Raw genomic sequence first — 23,570 nt, 5'->3', positions numbered from 1 at the left:
GATTAATTTGGGGGGCTGCTCACCTTACTCCTCTGCCTTTGTCATAGATCTCATTTGTTTGTAATCAATTTTTCTTAACCTTTATATACCCAAGGAGATGGCACATGAATACATTACCTACTTGCTTCATACTTTCATTCATAAGACAAACAGCTAATGGATAGAATGTTAAAAAAAAAAAAGATAAATTATGACTTCTTTTGGTATCAAAACAGTTTCTTTCAAACTTGGAAAGATTAGTTTTGTGAAAATTCTTACCACTGATATCATGTGTATATAAATGAAAATATGGATGCAATGTATATTCATGGGTCATTAAATAAGTATGTATGAAACTAGGAGGAAGCATAGCATAAAAAGTATTTTTCCCTGAATAAATTGTATATATAAATTTAAGGTAAAGAGAGGTCCTCTCAGAATGAATGTATATTTTTTTCTAGTTCAGACCTACTACTTAGCTTGTCTAAGTTCTGGGATGCATTCCTATCATGATACCTTTCAACCCTGAAATCTATGATTGTAACACTGTTGAAATTATTTTTTAAAGAGTAATCTTATTATATGAGTTAACAAACAGTTGCCCTTGAGTGGTAGGGCAAGGGTGTGGTATTACAATAACTGATATCTTGAGAGGCTAACATATTTCATAGTGGGAATGTCTGTAGCTCAATACTGACCATGATTCTGAGCTTTTAAAATGACATTAGAACATCACAATTTTTTCTAAGTCATCCAGTTGTCCAGTGAATAATTATCAACCATTCTCAGAATTAGTGTATTTCTCCCTATTTTTGTCACTAAAGTTTTATTACTAGATGCAATGACAAAAGACCATTCAGGGAAGCGGAAGAGTTACCTGATGGTAATTAAGAAGAAAGAATAAGAGTAAGGAAAGTAAGAAGGAAGAGAGGGAGGGAGAAAGACAAAGATGAAGGAAGGAAGGGAGGGAGGGAGGGAGGGAGGGAGGAAGGAAAAAGTAAAAAATGGAAAGAGGTTAAAAAAAAAAGAATAAAGGAAGGAAAAATATTAACAACCATTCTTTACTATGTCTCAGTCTAAGGGTTAACACCTGACATTGGATCCTCACAGCATTCTGAGTTAGGAATTTCCACCATTTTATAGATGCATACCTGTGTGGTGCCCATAGAAGGAATGTTTGATTCCAAGGGGTCACAGATACACTGAGCATGAAGTTATGCCAAAGCCTTCACACCTTGTTTCTTCACTGGTTTGTGTTTTGGGCTTTATTTCCTATCTTTGCTGGTTAACCATCATGAGCACACTCTGTGGTCTAATTTTAGCCACAAGGGTTTAATGTTACTGTTAACTACAGACAGCTAGGCAATTAGGTAATTTTGTTTCTCTTGCGGCAGCCTGTCAGGGTAGTGCTGATAAAGCCACTCTAGCTGGAGGTCACTCACTCACCAAGGGCTCCAATCATTTATCTTGTTGTGTACAAGCTACTTTAACTGAAAACACAAAAACAAAGAACCAGAGTACCATTGTGTGTGAGACTCTGGCTCAGGACCTAGACTGACTGGGTTTGAATCTCAATTCTGCTACTTTTACTAGATGGGATATCCTTTGGGAAATAGCTTAACCTTTCTATACCTCAGGTTTTCTCTTCTCTAAAATGAGGATCAAAATAATATTTATATCACAGAGTGCTTCTAAGTATTCAAGGAGTTAATATGTAAAAATGTCCAGGCACATAACAAATGGTTTATAATTATTGCTGTTATTATTGCTTTTATTATTATCCATGAAGTTAATTCTAGCTTTGAATTCAGTAATTCTAGATGATGTCCCATCCATACACTTGCTACTGCCTTCCTGAACCTTCCCTGAATTCTAAGCACATCCACCCCCTTGTTCTTGCAGGAGGTCACTGTCTTTGTGTGTTGCTGCTCCTTATGCTGGGAATTAATTCCTAAATCATATTTGGCTCAGTAGAAGTCTTCTCCATATAGTTAGCTATGTCCTCCACCCCACCCCAAAGAAGGCAGATTAGTCACTCCTATACATCCCTATCATGACTCATCGTTGTATACATTGTAAATACTGTCAACATCCCTCCGCCACTGACCCCTTCTCACATATGCATCTGAAAGCTCTTTGAGGACAGGAACTACATCTGGCTCTTTCTGCCTTCTGGGCACATATCACAGTGCTTGGTACACAGAGGGCTGGCAGTAAATGTCAAAAGAGTAAATGAGCTTACCACTTGGAAGGCAGCAATCCAGGAGAGATAAAGTGAATAAAGCCTAGGTACCCAGGGAAAGTAGGTATGCAGCCATGGCAAAGGTTCATGAGAATAGTTATTGGCCTATTCAGCTATCTGTCATCTAGCTATCTGATAAAACTAAAACTTTTTGAGTGCCTTATCCAAAATAAACTAGTAGGCCCTTTACATTTGACATCTCATTTAATATTCACAACAAGTTCATGCAATATATACTATTATTAGTCCCATTTTATTGATGAAGAAAGAGGCTCAGAGAATTAAGTAACACAGCTATGACTTGCTAAAGCTAGGATTAGAGCCCCAGTCTCTGTAACTTCAAACTCTATGCTCCATGTTCTAAATTGATCCTATATACATACTGCCTTTCAAATTGATAGATAGAGATTTTTTTATAAAAATATTTTATCTTGTTCAAACAAAGAGTTGAAATGTCTCCCAATAGTCGACTCTCTTTTATAGCCCAGAATAGTCCATCCATCTTATTATTTCTGGGGCAGAATGCAGGAGTTTAGGTGGGAAAAGTTCAGAGAAATATGATTCTCTCTTTCCTCTCAGTTTTTAAAAAATCTTGACCACAGTTCAATATTTGCATATTGCTTTTTAATATCCTCTTTTATTAAAAAAATTTAACAGATATCTCTAAACTCAGGAAGAAAAGCACATTTAAACTTTTAGAAATTGGGACAACTCCATTTGGTTTAAAAATGCCTTGAAAAACAAATTAGATTGAAGACACAAATTGACAACTGCCTTCAACTCCTTTGAGAGTCATGTTGGAATGGGCAGATTGTCATCCTCTAAATCCTTAGCAGTTGGGTTAAGATGGAAGCCCTGTCTCACTTGACCACACTTTTTTTTTCCTTTCTTCTTCTTTTTTTTAATGGCAGAGAATCAATCCAAATGCTGGACAACCAGAACTGTATCTTCTAAGATACTCAGTTTGACATCTTATTCTGTGCAAATGAGTATAAGATGGTGAACAATGTGAACGGATATCTTAGTTTGAATATTTTCCAAAAGTAGAATTTATGAGGCTATTGAAATCCTGCTAGACAGGAATTATTGGCTATGTATTTCCAAGCTGAGCAATTTGAGATAGATTAGAATGAAACCTCTGTGATCAGAGCTGCTAACAAGGAGGCTTCTTACCAATAAGCAATATATATATATATATATATATATATATATTTTTTTTTTTTTCCGGTATGCGGGCCTCTCACTGTTGTGGCCTCTCCCGTTGCGGAGCACAGGCTCCGGATGCGCAGGCTCAGCGGCCATGGCTCACGGGCCCAGCTGCTCCGCGGCATGTGGGATCTTCCCGGACCGGGGCACGAGCCCGTGTCCCCTGCATCGGCAGGCGGACTCGCAACCACTGCCCCACCAGGGAAGCCCGCAATAAGCTATATATTATGGTAATCTTGGTGGGGAGGCTGTGGCAGCCAGTTCTTTCTGGCATAATAGGAAGTGGATCCAGCATTTTTATTCCAAGTAACCACTCCTCACCAAAGTAGGGTACCATGCAAATGCTATCAACTTTTTACTCATTTCACTTCGGAAATCAATGTTGAGAGAAAGGACTTATCTTCAACTGCCAGGTAAAGAAGAGTGGGAAATAGAGGTGAAATTCAGGTCATCATGGTGAGTTAGGAATCTGGGCTTCTAGATGCCCAGTATTTATCATTTTACACCCTTCAGCATAGTCTCTGATGTGAAATGCTGATGACTTCAGCATTGGAGAATCTCTGAGCCTTCTACATAGCTTGTGAAATTACAGCTTGCTCCTCTGGGAAGTAGACAGGGGTTTCTGAGCTTGGGCATTTACCTTTTGGGATCAATAAATTTCCCCGTTCATTCCTCTCTTTATTGAAGAAAGATCTTGCAAGAGATCATGGCAATATTCTCCAGTTATATTTCTCTCACAATTCATGAAGAACAAAAAAACAAAAAAACAATAAAAAAAACCCTACATTTAGCCTATAGAAAAATCATTTCATTAAAACCCTCTTTTGAGATACCCTATTTCTCATATTCAAATGTAAGATATTTCTTAATATATGAGCACTCACTGTTTTCTCAGTTTTCTGTGAAATTATTCATCTATATATTACTACACTCTCATAACAATCTTATGTTTGTTTTTGGTAGTGATGGTTTATTGCTTTTGCTTTTTTTTTTCATTTCTTCTTTTGTTTTAATTTCAATGTTTAGCTTTGCTTTACTTGCTGATGTTAGTGACATATTCTATGATTTCAGGTATAGTACACTGAGCTTTACTGAAAACAACTCCATATCAAACTGATCCTCTTAGAGAAGGTAAGCACAACTCATGGGTTTAATCACTGCATTCCATAAAAGGAGATGTCACTTAACCAGCTTTCCTCTCAGTGCCAAGAAATCAGCTCGAAGTATTTCTATTCAGATAAGTGAACGTGCTTGTCATAGCTTACTTATGCCTGTTAAATCTTTCTATGAAATATTTTACAGCAAAATATGTAAATATTTTGACTGCTTATGCCATTCTTTTCAGGCTGCTTTGCAGATTACACATGAATCTCTATATGAAACAGGAAGGAAAACCAAGCAGAAATTTCTTAATGTAGCATTTTTCATTAATGAAGACAGAAAGGCTAAAGGAAAAAATTTTTTTAAATGGAGTCTTAATGTAAATAGCCAAGAAGAGTAATATATACTCTATGAATTGGCCCCAAAGTGATACCAGCGTGATGGAAATACATTATGAGTTTCCAGGACAGCATGTCCTCTTACCTTTTCTTACTGACAGCAGATAAGTAAACCAGGGCTTAGGAGTATAGTATTTGCCAAAAATACATTAGCGCAGACTTTGTATGTAGCAAGAGTTTTATGAGTTTGCTACATCTTGCATGAACAAAGGTCTATAAACCAGCCTTTGATCTTAGAAACACATGTTCTTTACAGCCTATAGTTAACAAATGTGATATATTATGAACATAGATAGGGTAGAGAAAAGTAAGGGAATTTTTCCCAGGCAGTTCTCTTTAAATGTAGAAAGTCTTTGTTTCATTTCAGTTATTTAATTTTTGCTTTTTTTCATGATTATTTTTGAAAGAATAAGATGATGTTGATGAAACTTGAAGATCAACACCATGGAATAATTGTGCTGTTTCCACCATCTGAGATGACATGGTTGTAGATGTTTTTAATTGTCAAATGACCATATTTTCCATTTTTTTCAATGGAACACATTTTATTTAATTTTGGAGGTCATATGTGTAAATGTATGACTTGACTGAGAAAAGTATTGGGAAAGCTAATACTTCCTCATGACTGTGGAGCTGAGTAAAACATGATTCAGAGTCCCTGGTTTGAAGCAAGAAAAACCATCTCTGGCCTTAGCCAAAAGGAGATGCATTGGACAAATAGCAGGGATGCCCATAATTGACAATTGGCTGGTAGCTTTAGGCTTAGAAAATGGAGCTTTGCAGGCGAGGCTGCAGGAAGCATAGTCAAAGTCATACCACAGCAACTGTATGATTCATGGGTTCTTGTGGTGGTTGGAATCATCTGTTTTCTCCTACATTTCCTCATTTTTTGCACTATCCATCCAAGATTTAGAGTTCAAGAACAAAGGCCAGATCAACAAAGCCTAACTCATTGGCTTCTTCTGTGGTACAGCCAGGAGTGGTAGAGGAAGGTCCCACCTACTGTGGTTTGAGAGAGGAACAGCCATAGGAAGCAAGCACTGGGAATTGTCTTCCAACTATGTTGGCACACAGTGAGGAACTGATAAAAATATTGGGAAGTGGATTATGGTCAGCTGAAGAATGACAAATGTCCAAATAAATATTGGCTTTGAAGTCATGATGGGTTCTTAGATTGGACTTTTTTTATCATTGAATACTGTGAGACCTTGGATAAGTCCCTTTTGCTGCCTGTTCCTCAGTCTTTAAAATGGCAAGTTTGATTTAGAGCAAGATAAGTTCCATTGTCTTTATGCTAGTTTCCATAGCAGACGTCATTAATCCATCACTGTATTCTTTTCTCCTGAGACCAGACATGACCTCAGAATCCTTCTCAATACAGTGTTTTGGCAACAACTACTATATTGAGTCAACAAATGTGATAAACCTTTCAAATATCTCTGAACTAGAGGTTAATTACATTTTCTTAAAGTGTTAATGTTCTTTGAAGTTCCGGGACTGAAAAGTATTGTTAGTGGAATTATTTTAGAAAATTAGAAAGAACCTAGACCAGATGGGAATAGACTCATAAAGCAGCAAATCCAGTAAAATCTGATTGAAGTGAAAGAAAATATTTTCAAATTTGACTGGCTTTCATTATGAATGTTGAGATGTAGAAGGATCTCTTTGTTTCATTGTAGAATGTGCTGATCACCCTCTGTCATCAATCCAAGAAAGTCCTGAGCTCATAGAGACTATTCTTTGAACAACAGAAAAACATGATATCAGTCTGAGGTTTAAAACTGTGAATTATATTATAGAGGGTAAATGAATATAACATTATATTATTAATGGTAAAGAAATTACCATTAACCATGAATTATTTTGTTAACGGTAAAGGAACTACTATTTAAGTAGTCTTTTAAAATTTATAGAATACAGGATCCTAAATGGGTCAAAAATCTAAATTCATTAGGGTATGTTACTAAACCTAATAGCAGTTTCAGCTGTTGTGACCAAATAAACATATTTCTTTAGTACTGTTTTGTTTTTCTATTTTATTAGTGAGACTTTGTATTTAGATCTTTCTTTAACATCTCAAGCCTAAACTGGATGGATTCACAATGTAGGGCAAGTGACACCAGATGGAAAGACTACAGTCCAGGAGTTGCTAGGTTCCAACTAGCTAACAGCATCTTTTCTCTACCCGCGAGATTTCCATTGTCTTCCATTGGGCTATGTTTGTACTCAACACATCAAAGTTTGTTTTTGGAACAATAATGACTTGTTAAATGTCCTTGAATCACGGCAGGAAAATATCTTTCTAATTCTAGAGTAATTTCCGGTACCAAGAAACCATAAAAAGTCTTCCAGAACAACTTTTGGGCACTGGCTTTCTGTAGGGTACCTAGAACGAGGTCACTTTCACAAGCCATCCTTCCTCTGTTGTTCCTATGGTAGATTGCCAAAGGACCCCAAAGTTTTCTCCTTCCTGTATGCATGCCTTTAACAATTCAATTGTTATCAAAAGAGGTGGAGTCTGTTTCTCTACCCCTTGCTTCTGGGTTGGCCACATGTCTTGCTTTGGCCAAAGGGTTCTTAGCAAATGTGATGCAAGCAGAGTCTTGAAAAGTGCTTTCACTTTGGAGTTTATCTTCTTGCTATTTTGGGGAGCACTGAGCCCACCACCACATGAATTAGCTTGTGTTAGCCTTTTGGATGATGAAAGATACATGACCAAGTTATCTCCATCACTGTAGTTAACATGGATTCAATCATCAGTCATTTCAGTGAGGCCATCCAACACCATTCAGCCCCATCTGAACTGGCCCACTATGAATTGCCCAATTAACTCTCAGAATCATGACAGATAACAAATCTTTGTTGTTTTAAGTCTTGGGCTGGATTTTTAAAGGCAAATTTTGTCCCAGTAGTTGCATCATCGTTCACCCGGTATTGGTTTGCTTACCCTCAGAGGGTAATCTATAGAAACTCCTCAGATTTACCCCACTCATTGTCAATGAATAGAATGAACCTTTAGATTCACTGGGAAAGACTACTAACACCCTTTCCATGGTTGTTAAAATAAAACTGACTTTGGACTTTTTGGTTTTCATTATTTTAGATTCAGGAATTATTTTTTTTTAATGAAAACATCAGATGTTGACATTCTTTTTTTAGATCTAGCAATGATACAGGTGTTAAACACTTAACATATATCGTGAAAACTTCATAACATCAGTGAATTTCAAACTTGCAAAAGAAATAATTTCTTAACTGTTCAGGGTTAATCTGCCACATGGATTTGATATGGCATTGAAGAGTAAAAAAATGCAAAAGAGACCAAAATTGTCTAAGAGAGGGAAGGAACCTCATAACATTTAAGCTACACAATATCTTCCTGATGGGAGCTAAAGGTCAATTTACTTTTAGAATTTATAAAGTTCTTTGTCTGAGACATTTTGCTCTAAATCCTACCATTCTCAGCTGTATCTTATACTACATCCCAGGGCCAATAGATTCATGTCTTCTCTCCTCCACCTTCAGGCTATTTCTACCAACTCATCATCTGTTTTCCCTGGGAATTGTCCTCACATACAGAGTTCTCTCCAGAATTTTCATCTGTTTGACTGGGTTACCTGGTCCCCTTTCAAAGTTAGTTAGTTTATATATGTACATACACATGCGTGTATTTATGTCATACTTCTCTGCTGTTTCTCCTTTGTGCCTTCGAAAGGGTTTTCTGGTGGAAAATTGGCCAGAGACATGTTTGGGAAGAATGGCAAAGCATGGTAATCTATGGTCAGAAAGATTGTGCCTAATTATATATCATATCTGTACTTATAAAAAATTCTTTTTTGTTTTTATCATCATATTTCAGTAATGTGATAGTGCTTTGGGGTACTCAAATGTGCTATTTATTCAGTTCTGGAGTTCTTTGGTCTAGTATTGTGATGTCAATTATTTCAATTTTCACACCTTAGGAACTGTGGAGAAGTTGACAGAAAGTGCTAGTTTCATGACTAGGCATAAAGCAGTACTGGTGTTGCATTCTTTAGAAGCAAATATCCAGATTCAACATAGAACCACAGTGTTCCCTGCAAGGGTGGGAATAGGGTCACAATGGCTCCTATGGCAGCTGGTTTTGAATAATTACTGGTAAGAATTCTCCATAGATTGAAAAATTTAAACTATCAAGAATAAGACTAAGGCAAATGTCTCATCATTTTTAGTTCAACACCCCTTGGATATGATACATAACATGCAGTGTTTTCTTTAGAAGTCAATAAACTCTGTGAATCCCTTTATTCTGGGCAATTCAGTTCAAATTCTCTCCAAACTTTTCCTTCCAAAATAAGTGTATCTAGCATTTACTGAAAGTGCTACTGGCTAACTCCGGGCAATGTCTTATGAAATCCATTGACTTCTGAAATAGAGGTGGCAGGAAACAGAGATGTCTCAAGGGAATATATTGTCTTAACTCTTTCTCAGTTGGGACTGCCTGTATCAATAGGGGAAAGGAGTAAGAGAAGGATATTCTGTTTTAACTGTGGATAAAGCAAATTTTGACCTGTAATTAGTAACTTACAGGTTAAAATTCCTGTAAAATTCCAACTTCCCTTCTGCTTCTCAGAGGGAAGGCATCTGGAACTTTGGAATGAGAGAGATTCCAGCTGACTATAATGAGCTGATAGGAAGTGTGAGAAGAATAACTCTTTTCTGCCCATTGCTAAGAAGACACTCCAAACCTGGGTTCTAGTGATGAATGCTCTCTTTTCAGTGTCCAGTAAAAACTGGTTAAAGAATCAAACAAGAGTCTTGACTGTGCCTGGTGTGGTAGCTCAGAATCAATTTCTCCTCTTCCCTAATTCTTTCACCAGTCAATGGGAACAGCCTTGGATTTCAACATGATTTGTAACCTTCAGTGGGATGTTTGCTTATAGGTATCCCTAACTGTATACAGTCAAAATCAGACTTATGTTATCATTAAGCCTCTCCAGTGTTTGTGTGGGAATTATGAGGACATGAGCTGCCCTCAAGGAACCTTCCAGCCAGGGCCAAAGTTTAGAATTACCTCCTCCCCACCGAACTTTCTTATAGGCAATCATTCTATTTCAGTAACTCCTAAAATTATAACAATACCAAAAGTGTATTGGTGATTCCATTTACTTTTTTCCACATGTATTTACTGAGTATCTTGTGTAGTATATGCAAAGCACTGTGCTGGTGCAGCTGAGGGTTCGAAAGGAATAAGACCAAAGCTTTAACCTTAAAGTGGAATCAGGTGAAGATATGGAGTAGCACCATCTTTTAGCTCTCCAGGAGGGTCTAGTTATTGATTCAGTGGGAATATGGTATTTGCTAACCTTGAGGATCCAAACTAACTCATCTTAAGTATAGACCACTTCTCAGTCTTGCCTGTTGGCATGATGCATTCATTCAAAACACAGTTGTTTTCTTGAGCATCTGTCATCATTCATTCAGTTATTTGTTCATTTAAGAAAGTTTATTGGGTGTCTATTATGTGCCAGACATTGTACTAGTCTCTGGGGAGAGAACAATGAGCAAAATGGAGAAAAATCCCTGCCCTATGGAGTTTTCATAACAGTGAGAGAAGACAGATGATAAAATGAAGAAGTTAAAATACATTAAGTTAAATGAAAAAAAAAAAACTATGGAGAAAAATAAGGCAAGAAAGTGGGTTATTTGTGTGTGTGTGTGTGTGTGTGTTAGGAGCAGCAGTTTGAAATAGAATAGTGATAGACAGTTGTGTTAGATTTTGGAGAAAGAGTAATAAATGAGACACGTGCTCATAGATCTTAGACTGGTGGAGGCAAAAGATGATTATACAGGTAATTATATTAAATTGTGATGTTAGGATAAGAGGTATATGTAATGCTATGGATGAGGACACAGGAAAAGGAGACTTTGAATAGTCTAGGGGGATCAGGAATGGTTTCATGGGTGAATTGACATTAACACTGAAACCAAAATATAATGTAAGCCAGAGGAGAAATGAAGTGGATTGAGGGTCAGCACAGGAAAAAATAAGTTCAAAGATTCAGAAGGAAGTGAGAACATGGTACATTCAAGGAAGTGAAAGTTTAAAGTGGCTAAAGTATGGATTGGAAGAAGGAGAGTAATGTGAAATGAGTCTCCAGAGTAAGCACTAGTAATGTCACAAGAGCACTGAATGCCATGTTAAGAAATATGGACTTTATCCTAACAACAAACAGAAACCATTAAAAGAATTTAAAGCATTGGAAAAGACTTGAGGTTGATCCCCAGGGGCCTGAAGGGAGGCCGGATGGAGCTCTGTTCATTCAGAATCTTGATCCTGAATGGCCCCTTAACTCTGTTCTTTGATTCAACTAATTACCTTGCCTTTCCTAATAATAAGGTGCATTTATTTGTGACTCACCCACTCACTCATTCATTTACTCTCCAACAGATATATAATATTGGTAACATATTCTGGTCATGTCCAAATAAATCCTTTTAATTCAAATATCTGATAAGATTTGTTTCTCTTAGAACCCAAATAATTAGAGGCCAGCTAAAAATTCTGGGTAAACAGTACCAAGTTCAAGACTGCAATTTTGATTTTAATTTTAACTCATTTGAGCTTTTATTGCATTTGAACTGCTTTGATTGACATTTACAAAATACAACAAGAAGTTAATTATTTCATAACTAACTCCCTCAGCATAATATATGTTGTTATCCAAAAATATAATATACGTGTGTCATTCTCAAGAACATTCCATAACATAGACATGAACTTTTATAGTTGGAAAGGTCCACAGGGATCAAAATTATTATACAGATGAGGAAACTGCCACCTTCAGAGAGAATATCACTTAATTTATATTATATACAAGCCTTACTTATAGTATTATCACTTTTACTTTATATATTTTATGTTTTATGTGTTTTAATAAATTGTTTTTTTAAATTGTTAATTCATAAATATGGTGTAAAAATCCAAAAGTTGTAAAAGGGTCTACAGTTAAGTCTCTCTTCCACCTCTTTTGCTAGGCCACACTGTTTCCCTCTCCTGATGCTATTTTTATGTAATCTGTCAAGATACATCTTACATATATGCAAATATATATTACATATGTGTGTACACATTGTGAGACATAAATGTTAGCATTATCTACATATTTTACCTTGCCTTGCTTTATCATTGAACAATATATTTTTGAGATTATTTCATATGGATATATATAGAGAGAAATGCCTCATTCTTTTTATTAGCCATATAATATTCCATTGCATGGATGTGCCCTCATTAAATTAATTAATTCACTGTCTAAGGGATTTTATTTTTTTCCAGATATTTTCATGATAAAAATATTTCAATAAATATAATTTATACAATATCATTTTTACCATGTGGGATTCTATCTAAAGGATATTCCTAAACATTGAAATACTGATTTAAAGAGTATGTAAATCTTGAAATTTTTAATAAATATTGACAAGTTATCTATACAATGCTATATATTTCCATTAACAGTTAATAAGAGTACTGTTTTTCCCATGCTCTTTTCAACACAATGCCTTACTGAACTTTTTGATTTTTGCCAAAGATCAAAATGGTAATTCATTATTATTTTAATTTACACTTCTCTTTTTAAGGGTAAAGATGAGCATTTTTTCATGTTTAAGATTTATTCATTTATCATTTTCTGTGAACTCTTAATAGCATTTGATTACTTTTTCCATTGTTATTATGTTTTATATTGATTTGTAGATATTACTTACATATAAATAATTGAAACTTTTGTGATATGAGTTGCAATTTTTTCCCAGTTTGCAGTTTACTGTCTAATTTTGTTTAAGGTATTTGTTTTACTATGCAAATTTTTCAAAGTGTAGGTAAACTTACCACCCTTTTCTTAAATCACCTCTTAGTTTATGTATTTTACATAAAAAGGCTTTTCTCACTGAGATTATTTTTAAAAACCCTATGTTTTATTCTAGAGAATTTATGGATTAATATTTTAAATTAAAATATTTTGTATAAAGATATAATTTCTATAATAATTGATACACAAATCCAGTCTATTTTCTTCCATATTGTTCCAACATTAATTTTTAATAATCCAGTCTTTAATATATCCCTTATTTGAAGGGCCAACTTTATCTAAATTAAATTTCTAAAAATGTTTGCATCTATATTTGGACTTTCTATTATAATTCCATTGATTTGTGTGTCTATTCATGTACCATTATTGTTCTATTTCAATTATTGTAGATCTAAAATATGTTCATGGCTGGTAGGTCTAATCCCTCATCATTGGTCTTCATTTCCAGAGTTATTTTTGACAAAATCAGTTGGTTTATTTTTTCATGTGAATTTGGAATCTATATAGCTCCAAAAACTCTTGGGAACTTTTAAGGTGATTTAATAATATATAGAGATTTATTTAAAGGGAATTAGCTTCATTTTGAAGTTGAATCTTTCTGTCCAAGAGAAGAGGATGTTTTTGCATTTTTTGAGTCTTCCTTTGTGTAAAACAGCCCATAGACTGATACTGGTCTCTAGTAAGATAAGAATAAAAATTAAAAGCAAACATTTAGAAACTTTTAGAGCAATTTGACTGTTTGTGACATCCATTGTTGTTGTGACACTCTTTTAGCAATTCATTTTTATTGTATTGTTTAAAATTATCTAACCATGATAAAGTGAAAATAAAAGATTGGCCTTTCACCAGTACAGTTTGAGAAGCATTGCTACAAAACATGATAGCAGTTTCTGTGGTTATTATTATTTTTTTTTGAGGATAGTTTAACTTGATTATGTGTGCATATATATATATATATATATATATATACACACATAGATATGCTGATACATGTTTACATAAACATAATCATATGCATGCTCCTTGTAGATTTAAAAGAAATTTTTTTTCTATTTGCCTTCCTTTTTCCCCCTTTTTTCTCCCTTATTCCACAGCATCTCTCCACCCTAAATAACCCATGTTAACAACCCATTATGTATTCTTCCATATTTTACCTAGAAAAATGTTAAATAATAGTGGGCAAAAATTTCTTCTCCCTGAACCTTAAGGAGAATACTGGTAGAGCTGCATCAGTAAATATGATCTTTATTTTGTCAGATATGCATTTTTATAATGTTAACAAGGTATTCTTCTATTCCTTTATTATTAAATTTTTTTAAAGAATATATTTTAAGGGCTTCCCTGGTGGCGCACTGGTTGAGAGTCCACCTGCCGATGCAGGAGACACGGGTTCGTGCCCCGGTCTGGGAAGATCCCACATGCCGTGGAGCGGCTGGGCCCGTGAGCCATGGCCGCTGAGCCTGCGTGTCCGGAGCCTGTGCTCTGCAGTGCGAGAGGCCACAACAGTGAGAGGCCCGTGTACTGAAAAAAAAAAAAAAAAAAAAGCATATATTTTTTAAACATTATCAAATATATTGTTAGCATCTGTCATGATGTTTTGTGATATTCCTTTTGAGCGTATCAATCCCAGGTCGTGGATTATGGTGTATTAATCTTTTTTCCCCCAGCTTTATTGAGCTATAATTGATACATAACAATGTTTAAGTTTAAGGTATACAATGTGATGATTTGATACACATATATATTGCCAAATAAATACCACAATAAGGTTAGTTAACACAACCTTCACCTCACATAATTACCATGTTTTTGTTGTTTTTATGGTAAGAACATTTAAGATTTACTGTCTCAGCAATTTTCAAGTATATAGTATGGCATTGTTAACTACAGTCACTGTGTTGTACATTAAATCCCCAGAACTTATTCCTCTTATAACTGGAAGTTTGTACCCTTTGACCAAGATCTCATTTTCCCTGCCCCTAGCCCCGGGAATTGACCAATCTATTTTCTGTTCTTATGAGTGTGGCTTTTTTAGATTCTATATAAAAGTGATATTATACGGTATTTATCTTTCTCTGTCTGACTTATTTCATGTAACATAGTGCCCTCAAGTTTATCCAGGTCACAAAGGGCAGGATTTCCTTTTGTTTTATGGTTGAATAATATTTCATTGTGTGTGTATATAAAATATTATATATATAATATTTATATCACATATACATGTCCAAATATATTTTATATATTTTAAATTAATTTATGTATTAATGTATACATATATATAATGTATACATATTTTCTTTATCCATTCCCCTGTCAATGTTTTGCCTTTAGCTTTGTTCTTTCTCAAGATTGTTTCAGCTATTCAGGGTCTTTTGTGGTTTTATATAAATTGTAGTATTGTTTTTTCTATATCTGTGAAAAATGCTATTGGAATTTTCATAGGGATTATTGAATCTATAGATGGCTTTGGTGTAGGTAATATGGACATTTTAACAATATTAACTCTTCTGATCCATGCTCATGGAATATCTTTCCATTTATTTGTGTTTTCTTTAATTTCTTTCATCAGTGTTTTATAGTTTTTGATATGTAGATCTTTCACCTTCTTGGTTAAATTTACTCCTAAGTATTTTCTTATTTTGATGCTATTGTAAATGAATGGTTTTCTTTATTTCTTTTTCAGATAGTTCATTGTTGGTGTGTAGAAATGATGCTGATTTTTGTATGTTGATTTTGTATTCTGCAACTTTACTGAATCTAAAACATTTTTTGAGGAATCTTTAGCATTTTCTATGTATAAGATCATTTCAACTGCAAACAGACACTTTCATTCTCCTTTCTGATTTGGATGTCTTTCATTTCTTTTTCTTACATAATTGTTTTGGCTAGGACTTCTGGTACTAGGAGTAGTACCTTGAATAGGAGTAGGGATAGTGGGCACCCTTCTCTTGTTCCTGATCTTAGAGAAAAGGCTTTCAACCTTTCACTCCTGATATGATGCTTGTCATATATCCATTCAGTCATTCTATGCCTTTTGATTGAAGAGTTTAATCCATTTACATTTAAAGTAATTACTGATAGATAAGGACTTACTAATGCCATTTTAGTAGTTGTTCTCTGGCTGTTTTGTAATTCCTTTCTCTCATTTTTCCTCCCTTCATGTCTTTCTTTGTTAACTGATGATTTTCCTTACTGGTATGCTTTGATTCTCCTCTCTTTATCTTGTGTGTAACTACTATAGGGTTTTGCTTTATGGTTTACCTTACATTAAAAATCTTATAGATATGTTTATTTTAAGCTGATAATAGCTTAACATCGATTGCATACAAAAACTCTTCTCTTTTACTCTTCCCTCTCCCTTTTTTATGTTTTTAATGTTACAATTTACATCTTTTTATATTACATATCCATTAACACATTATTGTAACTATATTTATTTTTAATACTCTATCCTTTAACCTTTATGCTACAGTTAAGTGATTAACACACCACCATATTAGAGTATTAGAATATTCTTAATTTGTCTATATACTTACTTTTAACAGTGTGTTTTATATTTTCATATGTTTTCATGTTACTAATTAGTGTCTTTCATTTCAGCTTGAACAACTCCTTTTAGCATTTCTTGTAAGGCAGGTCCAGTGTTGAATTCCTTCATCTTTTGTTTGTCTTAGAAAGTCTTTATCTGTCCTTCATTTCTGAAAAACAGCTTTTCTGGTAAAGTATTCTTAGTTGGCAGTCATTTTCTTTCAGCACTTTGAAGGCATCATCACACTTTCCCCTGGCCTGCAGGGTTTCTGTTGAGGGATTTGCTGATGCACTTATGGGAGTTCTCTTGTAAAAGAAAAATATGGAAGGCTTCATGAATTTCCATGTCATCCTTGTGCAGTGACCATGCTAATCTCTGTATGTTTCCCATTTTAGTATACGTGCTGCCAAAGGGACCCTATGTTAATTTTTTAATGTTCTGTTGGATTCTGTTTGTCAGTATTTTATTTAAGACTTTTACATTGACATTCACAGATGAAATTTCCTTGTAGTTGTTTTTGTGTGTGTGTGTGTGTGTGGTCTTGATATTAATGTTATGTTAGTTTTATTAAAAAATTGAAAATGTATCGCTTCTTTCTCTGTGTTCTGGAAATGACTTTGCCATTAATTGTTCTTTAAATAATTGGTAGAAATCTTCCTTGCAACTTTTAGTCCTGGCATGAGGGGGTGTGTTGGAGGTGGTATTGCTCTTTGACAGCTATATTTTCCCATGAAATAAGGTATAAAGTCAGTTTTGGTAATTATTTTTTCCTAGAAAATTATCTACTTTAGAGCTTATATATATGAAGTTTATAAATTAGTCCCTTTATGACTCCCTTAATTTCCTCTTCATTTGTGGTTTTCTCCCCATTACTGATTTTATGCATTTGTGTTTGCTCACTTTTTAATCAGGTTAAGCAAAGTATTTTTAAGACAAATTATTAGATATGTTATATTTTCTGTTCTTCATTTATTAATTATTGTTGTTAATGCCTTCACTTGGTTTTCTTAGTTTATTTATGTTTCTTTATTTGAAACATTCTAAGTTGGATGATTATTATATTTATTTTTATCCTATACTGTTTATAAATATGTTTTAAGGCTATGATTTTTCTTCTAATACTTCTTTAGCTATAACCCATATCATTTGATATTTATTACTTTATTATAAGTATTTTGAAATATGTCATAATTTTAATATTATCTTCTTTTTGACAGAAGAGTTGTTTAAGAAACAGTAATAAAATGTCAAGATAGTATTTTGTTATTATTATTATCGGGTTTGTAATTCATGGTTGACGAGGTTTTTTTAAATTTATTTTTATTGAAGTATAAATGACTTACATTATATTAGTTTCAGGTGTACAACATATTAATTTGATGTTTTTATACATTATAAAATGATCACCACAATAAGTCTAGTTACCATCTGTCACCATACAAAGTTTTTACAATATTATTGACTGCATTCCCTATGTTGTACACTACGCCCCCATATTTATTTTATAACTGAAAGTTTGTACCTCTTAATCCCCTTCACCTATTTTGCCCATCCCCCCACCCACTTCCCCTCTGGCAAACACCCATTTGCTCTCTGTATTATGAGTCTGTTTCTGTTTTGTTGTTTGTTTGTTTATTTTGTTTTTAAAGATTCTACATATTTTGTTTTAAGATTCCATATATAAGTGAAATCACACAGTATTTGTCTTTCTCTGTCTGACTTACTTTACTTACCATAACTGTCTTAGTACTATTTCAAAAAAATTCTTTATAGGTTTTTTTATTACTCATATATAGGCAAAATTTAGGTGTGTGTGTTTGAATATTCCATGAGCACTTAAAAATGAGGCCTTAATTTTAAGAGCACATACACTTTTCACATCTGCATGTGAAGTTTGCTTTTGATCATCTGCTTTTTAACATATATTAACTCCTTGATTTATCTCAGACAAAGTGAAGTAAATTAAATATTCCTACTTCTAAGGTACTTTTGACAATTATCCTTACATTTCTTAAGTTTTTATTTTATGTATTTGGATCGTATGTTATTAGGCGAATAAATATTCCAAAGTACTTATTGGAGATTATACTCTTTATCATTTTATAGAACCTTTCTTTGACTTGTTTTTTACTGTTTACCTTGAACTGTTATTAAGGGTAACCCATGCTTTTTTGGGGGGAGGAGTGGTTTTTCTTTTCCAGATATGCCTTTTATTTTCAGTCATTCTGTGTTACTCTGTTTTAGGTGTCTCTCTTATAGACAGCAAAGGGCTGGCTTTTGTGTTATTTCAAAGCCAGGACTGTATTCTATGCTGGGAAGTATTTAAACTTAACTTCCCCAAGACAGAGCATTGACCGTTAGTGAGTTCTTTAAGCCATTATTCCCTCTCAGTCCAAAGATACTGGCTTAAAGAGTATCTAACCTTCACTCTATTGACACTGTTTTGGGCAGATAGTGGGAGTAGTTTTGAGTTCTCTTTCAGCCCATCTCCCTGTGCTTTAGGTTGGTATCAAGTTGAGCTTCTGGGGATTCCACTGCTGACTGGTAAATTTCATTCCTGTTGTATAAAACAAGGAGTCATTAGTTTCATCCCCTCATGGTGTGCCATCAACTTTGGAGAATTATATTCTGATGCCTTTGTTTTTCTGAAATCTGCAGCTGCAGGTACAGTTTTCTTACCTGTTTGATCTTCACTATATTTGCAACCCTTTTTTATATATTGAGAGTTATAAATTTGTTTTAGTTTCATTAAAGATGAAATTACAATTCTATTTTTTCTTATTGTTTTTGTTTTGGATGGTTTCTTAGGGTCGATACATCATGATTTTTTACATAACACTTTAAAAACTAACATTTAAACATCACCTTTTGATAGTGTTAATCCTACTTAATTCAAATTATTATCCTATTGGCACAAAGTTTATTTTCAAAAGATTTTCCTCTTGGACTCATGTATTTCTCTTTTCTCACCAAACATTAAAAAAAATAGGAAAATGTAAATTTTATATTTTTTTTTCAGTGAATTTAAGAGAACAGATTCTCTTGTAATGATTTTCTTTTATTCAAGTTTAGGTCTTCATCTTTAGATTTATCCCAATAATGACTTTAACTGATATCAACCATTGACTAAGATGTGCAGATCTCAGAGAGATTTGAAAATTACTATATCAGGCTTCAAAGAGGAAAATAGTGTTTCTATAAAAGGAGTCAATTATGTATAATATATTTAGACAGGGAGAAATAAATAATGAGAAATGCCCATGTCACAAAGCCCTATTTTAGTAAAACAATAGCTTCTATATTAATGTATTTTTAAATCATGCTATGTGGTATAGCGTATGTGTAAGTAACATAACAATGAAGGATGTCCATTGGAAACTAAAGTGGAAATTAAAACAAACCTTCATGGAGCTGCTCTTTATTTTTCAGAGAAGCTGAGAAATAATTTGAGACCTAAGAGCAGCAAGAGATGATTACCTCCTTTTGCAGGTGCACCTCAGTTTATGCCACTATTGCACATATGTTTTATAATGCCACCTCACTGACCCCAGGAACTCAAATCCAAAAGCTTTTGCAATTTTGGGATACAAAGTAAAATTCTGGTAAAATATACAGGGGAAAAACTATGGCAGAGTTTTACAAATATCTCTTAAACATTCAATTCACCTTGGAAAATCAAGCCATTTGATTTCAGTTCAAAACTTAACATGTTCTGATTGCTTTTGGAAAATGTCTTTGGATTACAAAAGGGGTTATCTATGCATTGATGACCCAATTTTTGTCTCTGTTAATATTCTAATTTCACTCATTTCTTACTGTACTAAGGAGGTAGAGAGAAACTTATCTCATAAATTACGTTATTTAAACACTCAGGCCTTTAAAAAGCCCAGCCTAAACTATATAAACAAAGCACATAGTTGATACTTGGGACCAAATATTTTACTGTACAACTGACTTAAAGTTGGATTTTTTCAAAACGTGGAAAGTATCATTGAAACCCAAATTTGGGAGCTCACATAAATGCTATATTAAATGCTGCAAGTAGCTCTGAAAACCAAGGTGGCAAACATGAAAAGCAGTCAGTCCACTCATAATTACTATGCCACTTGAATTCTAGTAATTTATGGGGAAGGAAAACAAATCTAGTTACTCATCCTCTTCGTGAATGAAATGTGCTCTGCACTACAAATGCAAATTATTATCCTTCATCTAAATCATTGACTTAATGATATTCTATTTCCAATCTCACCCTCATGTCACTGAGAATGAGCAGTCTTAATCTAATGATTAAAAAGTATTCTCTCTTATGTTTGAACTAGAGTTTATTTCAGAGTTTTGTGCTTTAAAATAATATAAAATACGGGTTTTATGTTTTTATATCTCTGTAAGAGAATATTAAAAAATAAACATTTCTATACTTTCTCCTAAAGAGGAATGATGTAAATATATATTAGTTCCTGCCCAGAGAGCTCAAAATCTAATTCAGAGAGCCAAGCTATAAATACACAGGAGAGCAGTAAAAATTCAAAATGATAAGATAAGCTCAAGGCAGTATATTAAAACCTCCTTTTTGTGGAAAATTTGGGAAATAATCTCCTAAATATTATAAGTGATTTTTATTATTTTGAGTAGTGAAGTATTCTTAATTTTATAATAGTTTGATGGCATTCTAGCTGAAGTGTTATACACATACCTCTCCCTTACTTTGTAACCATAACAATGACCATAAGTTACATTTTCCTTGGTGATTCAAAATTGTGGTTGTAAATGTCAACGTTATAAAACAGGGACTGGTATGTCCTTTATCTTTAGTAACTCCTAATGACAATATTTTAGTGGTTGTGTCTCTTTTTGTTGTTGCGGTTTTTCTGTCTCCTGATGTGCTCCTTGAGTATTTTCTACTTGTTCTTCTTTGACCTAGGAAATAAGGTGTGGTGTGGGAGTGGGTGTTTATATATAAATGTGTGAGTATATCTGTGTGTGTGTGTGTATGTATTTGTATATGTCTGTTGGATTCCTTTAGCTCAAGGAACTGAAACACTTGTTATATCTAAAATTCTAGAGGATTTTTCATTATGTGCATGTGAAAATAACAAAGGCAGAAACGTCTCCCAGATGATCGTGCCTAAGGGAATCTACCAACAATTGTGCAATAAAAGACGAGAAAGTGGCTTGGTGCCAACTTGACTATTCATTGAAATAGAAACCCTTAGAAAGGGACAGCATTTGAGTATTATTAGATATCATGAGTTTTCGCCAGTCCAAATTTCAAGTGAACCAGTTACTTATGACTGTGTTTAACATAAGATTAAATATATTTGGAATAAAGCTCTCAGGAAATGGAATCATATCTACAATGAATGTGTTTTCTAAGTGTACATTTTGACTCTGCATTGTCTTTCTCTATAAAGTCAAGTGCCCCTTCTGTATATTTTATTTTATTTTATTTTATTTTTTTTAGAAGATGTTGGGGGTAGGATTTTGTTAATTAATTAATTTATTTTTGGCTGTGTTGGGTCTTCGTTTCTGTGCGAGGGCTTTCTCTAGTTGTGGCAAGCGGGGGCCACTCTTCATCGCGGTGCGCGGGCCTCTCACTATGGTGGCCTCTCTTGTTGTGGAGCACAGGCTCCAGACGCACAGGCTTAGTTGTTTTGGCTCACGGGCCTAGTTGCTCCGTGGCATGTGGGATCCTCCCAGACCAGGGCTCAAACTCGTGTCCCCTGCATTGGCAGGCAGATTCTCAACCACTGCGCCACCAGGGAAGCCCCCTTTTGTATATTTTATATCATATTTCATAATCCATTTTAGGTTAATATTTTATGAATATGTCAATTTACTCCTTAATTGGTCAACCCATATTCCCCACAGTGCCTAGCAAACTCCCTTGCTTAAAAGTGACAATGAATATATATTCATTGGTTTGAAGAAAAGTGCTAGTAACTATGGTTGTCAATGACGAGTTATAAGAAATCAGTGCCATGAAGTCAGAAAAGAGAAATAATACTTGGAACTGACATCATTGGGCAAGCTTTATGGAAGAGGTAAACAAATGAGATGGTTATATAATCACAAATCATAAGTCTTTTGTTTCAGGGATGACCATCATTGTCATCTCCATCATCAAAAATAAAGTTTCACCTGCAATTGTTAATTACTACGCAATAATCATTCTTGTTCTGATTCAACATCTAATACTTGAAGACAGATAAATTCATACATGGACAACTATGCAAGGAAGATAGCATATCAATCCGGCCATTTTCCCCCTAGAGTATGAGCCACTATATTAACAGGCTGAGGATATATAGAGAGAGTTCATGGTATAGTCAAGTTCCCCTCTCTTGACAACATTTTTTAGTGAGCTTGTCTGCAAGATCTAATAACTCAGTGGAGACAGCAAATCTATTTCATACAGAGATGAAGAAAATGAAAAGAATAGTAGTGGGAAGTTTTGAAATTCTTCATATTCAGAATTGAGTAAAGAAATACGCTGACCCCAAGAAGTTACAGGATATGTAGATGATAGATAAATGGATAGCTCAATCTTCATAAATAACAATTGCTTTTTCTCCTCTGACCCAAATCTGTTCCCAACCCACCTCTTTATTTTTTATTGGTATGTGAACTTGATGTTCTCATAAAACAACTAAACAGAAATAGTAAATTTAAACTTATCTGGGCTGAATCAATGTAGTTGGGGAGATATGAAGTTCCCTTAGCAGTACTGGGTTAGGTATGGTCATCCACTAAGCCCAGAATTTACACAAGCACATCAACGTTCAGTCAATAATACTCCTTCACCACTTTATCAATACGTTACATAAGCTAAAGTGAGTTGCCCGCTGTGGTTGAGGAGACCATGCTTTACTCATTTCTGTATCCTCACTACCTAGCATATAGTCTCATGGCATGTGTTCAATGTTTGTTGAAGGAATTTATGAACTAATAAAACAAATAATCTGTAGCATTCATTGTAGTCAGTGGCACAACCTTTGAAGAAGACAAGTTTGATCAGTGAAGAAATTAAAAAAAAAAAAAGAAGGAGACAAGCTTGGATATGGCTTTAATCTGAAGATACAGCATACAATTTTTCATATGTAAATGTTCACTTGGTCTGTATGGGTACTGGACTAATGACATGGGACTCATTTGCAGTACACAATCCCCAGCTTGGGTAGCCAATCCAAAACAGAAAGATCTTTGAGTTTTGTATTCTTTGTGTGAAAAATTCTTTGCGCTTGGTGTAAGTGCTTCAGTGTTAA

At 34.3% G+C, this 23,570-nt stretch overlaps 1 protein-coding gene and 1 pseudogene across 1 annotated transcript in view; one reads left to right on the top strand and one right to left on the bottom strand.

Moving 5' to 3' along the window:
- The window catches only part of LOC101283131 (hypoxia-inducible factor 1-alpha inhibitor-like), a 124,658-nt gene that overhangs the window by 9,064 nt on the left and 92,024 nt on the right, over window positions 1-23,570 (top strand). The window lies entirely within an intron of this gene.
- Window positions 16,624-16,724, bottom strand: LOC117199045 (uncharacterized; annotated as a pseudogene).

The sequence above is a fragment of the Orcinus orca genome, chromosome 8 (genome assembly GCF_937001465.1).
Source record: "Orcinus orca chromosome 8, mOrcOrc1.1, whole genome shotgun sequence".
NCBI lineage: Eukaryota > Metazoa > Chordata > Mammalia > Artiodactyla > Delphinidae > Orcinus > Orcinus orca.
This window is presented reverse-complemented; position numbering and strand designations above follow the sequence as displayed.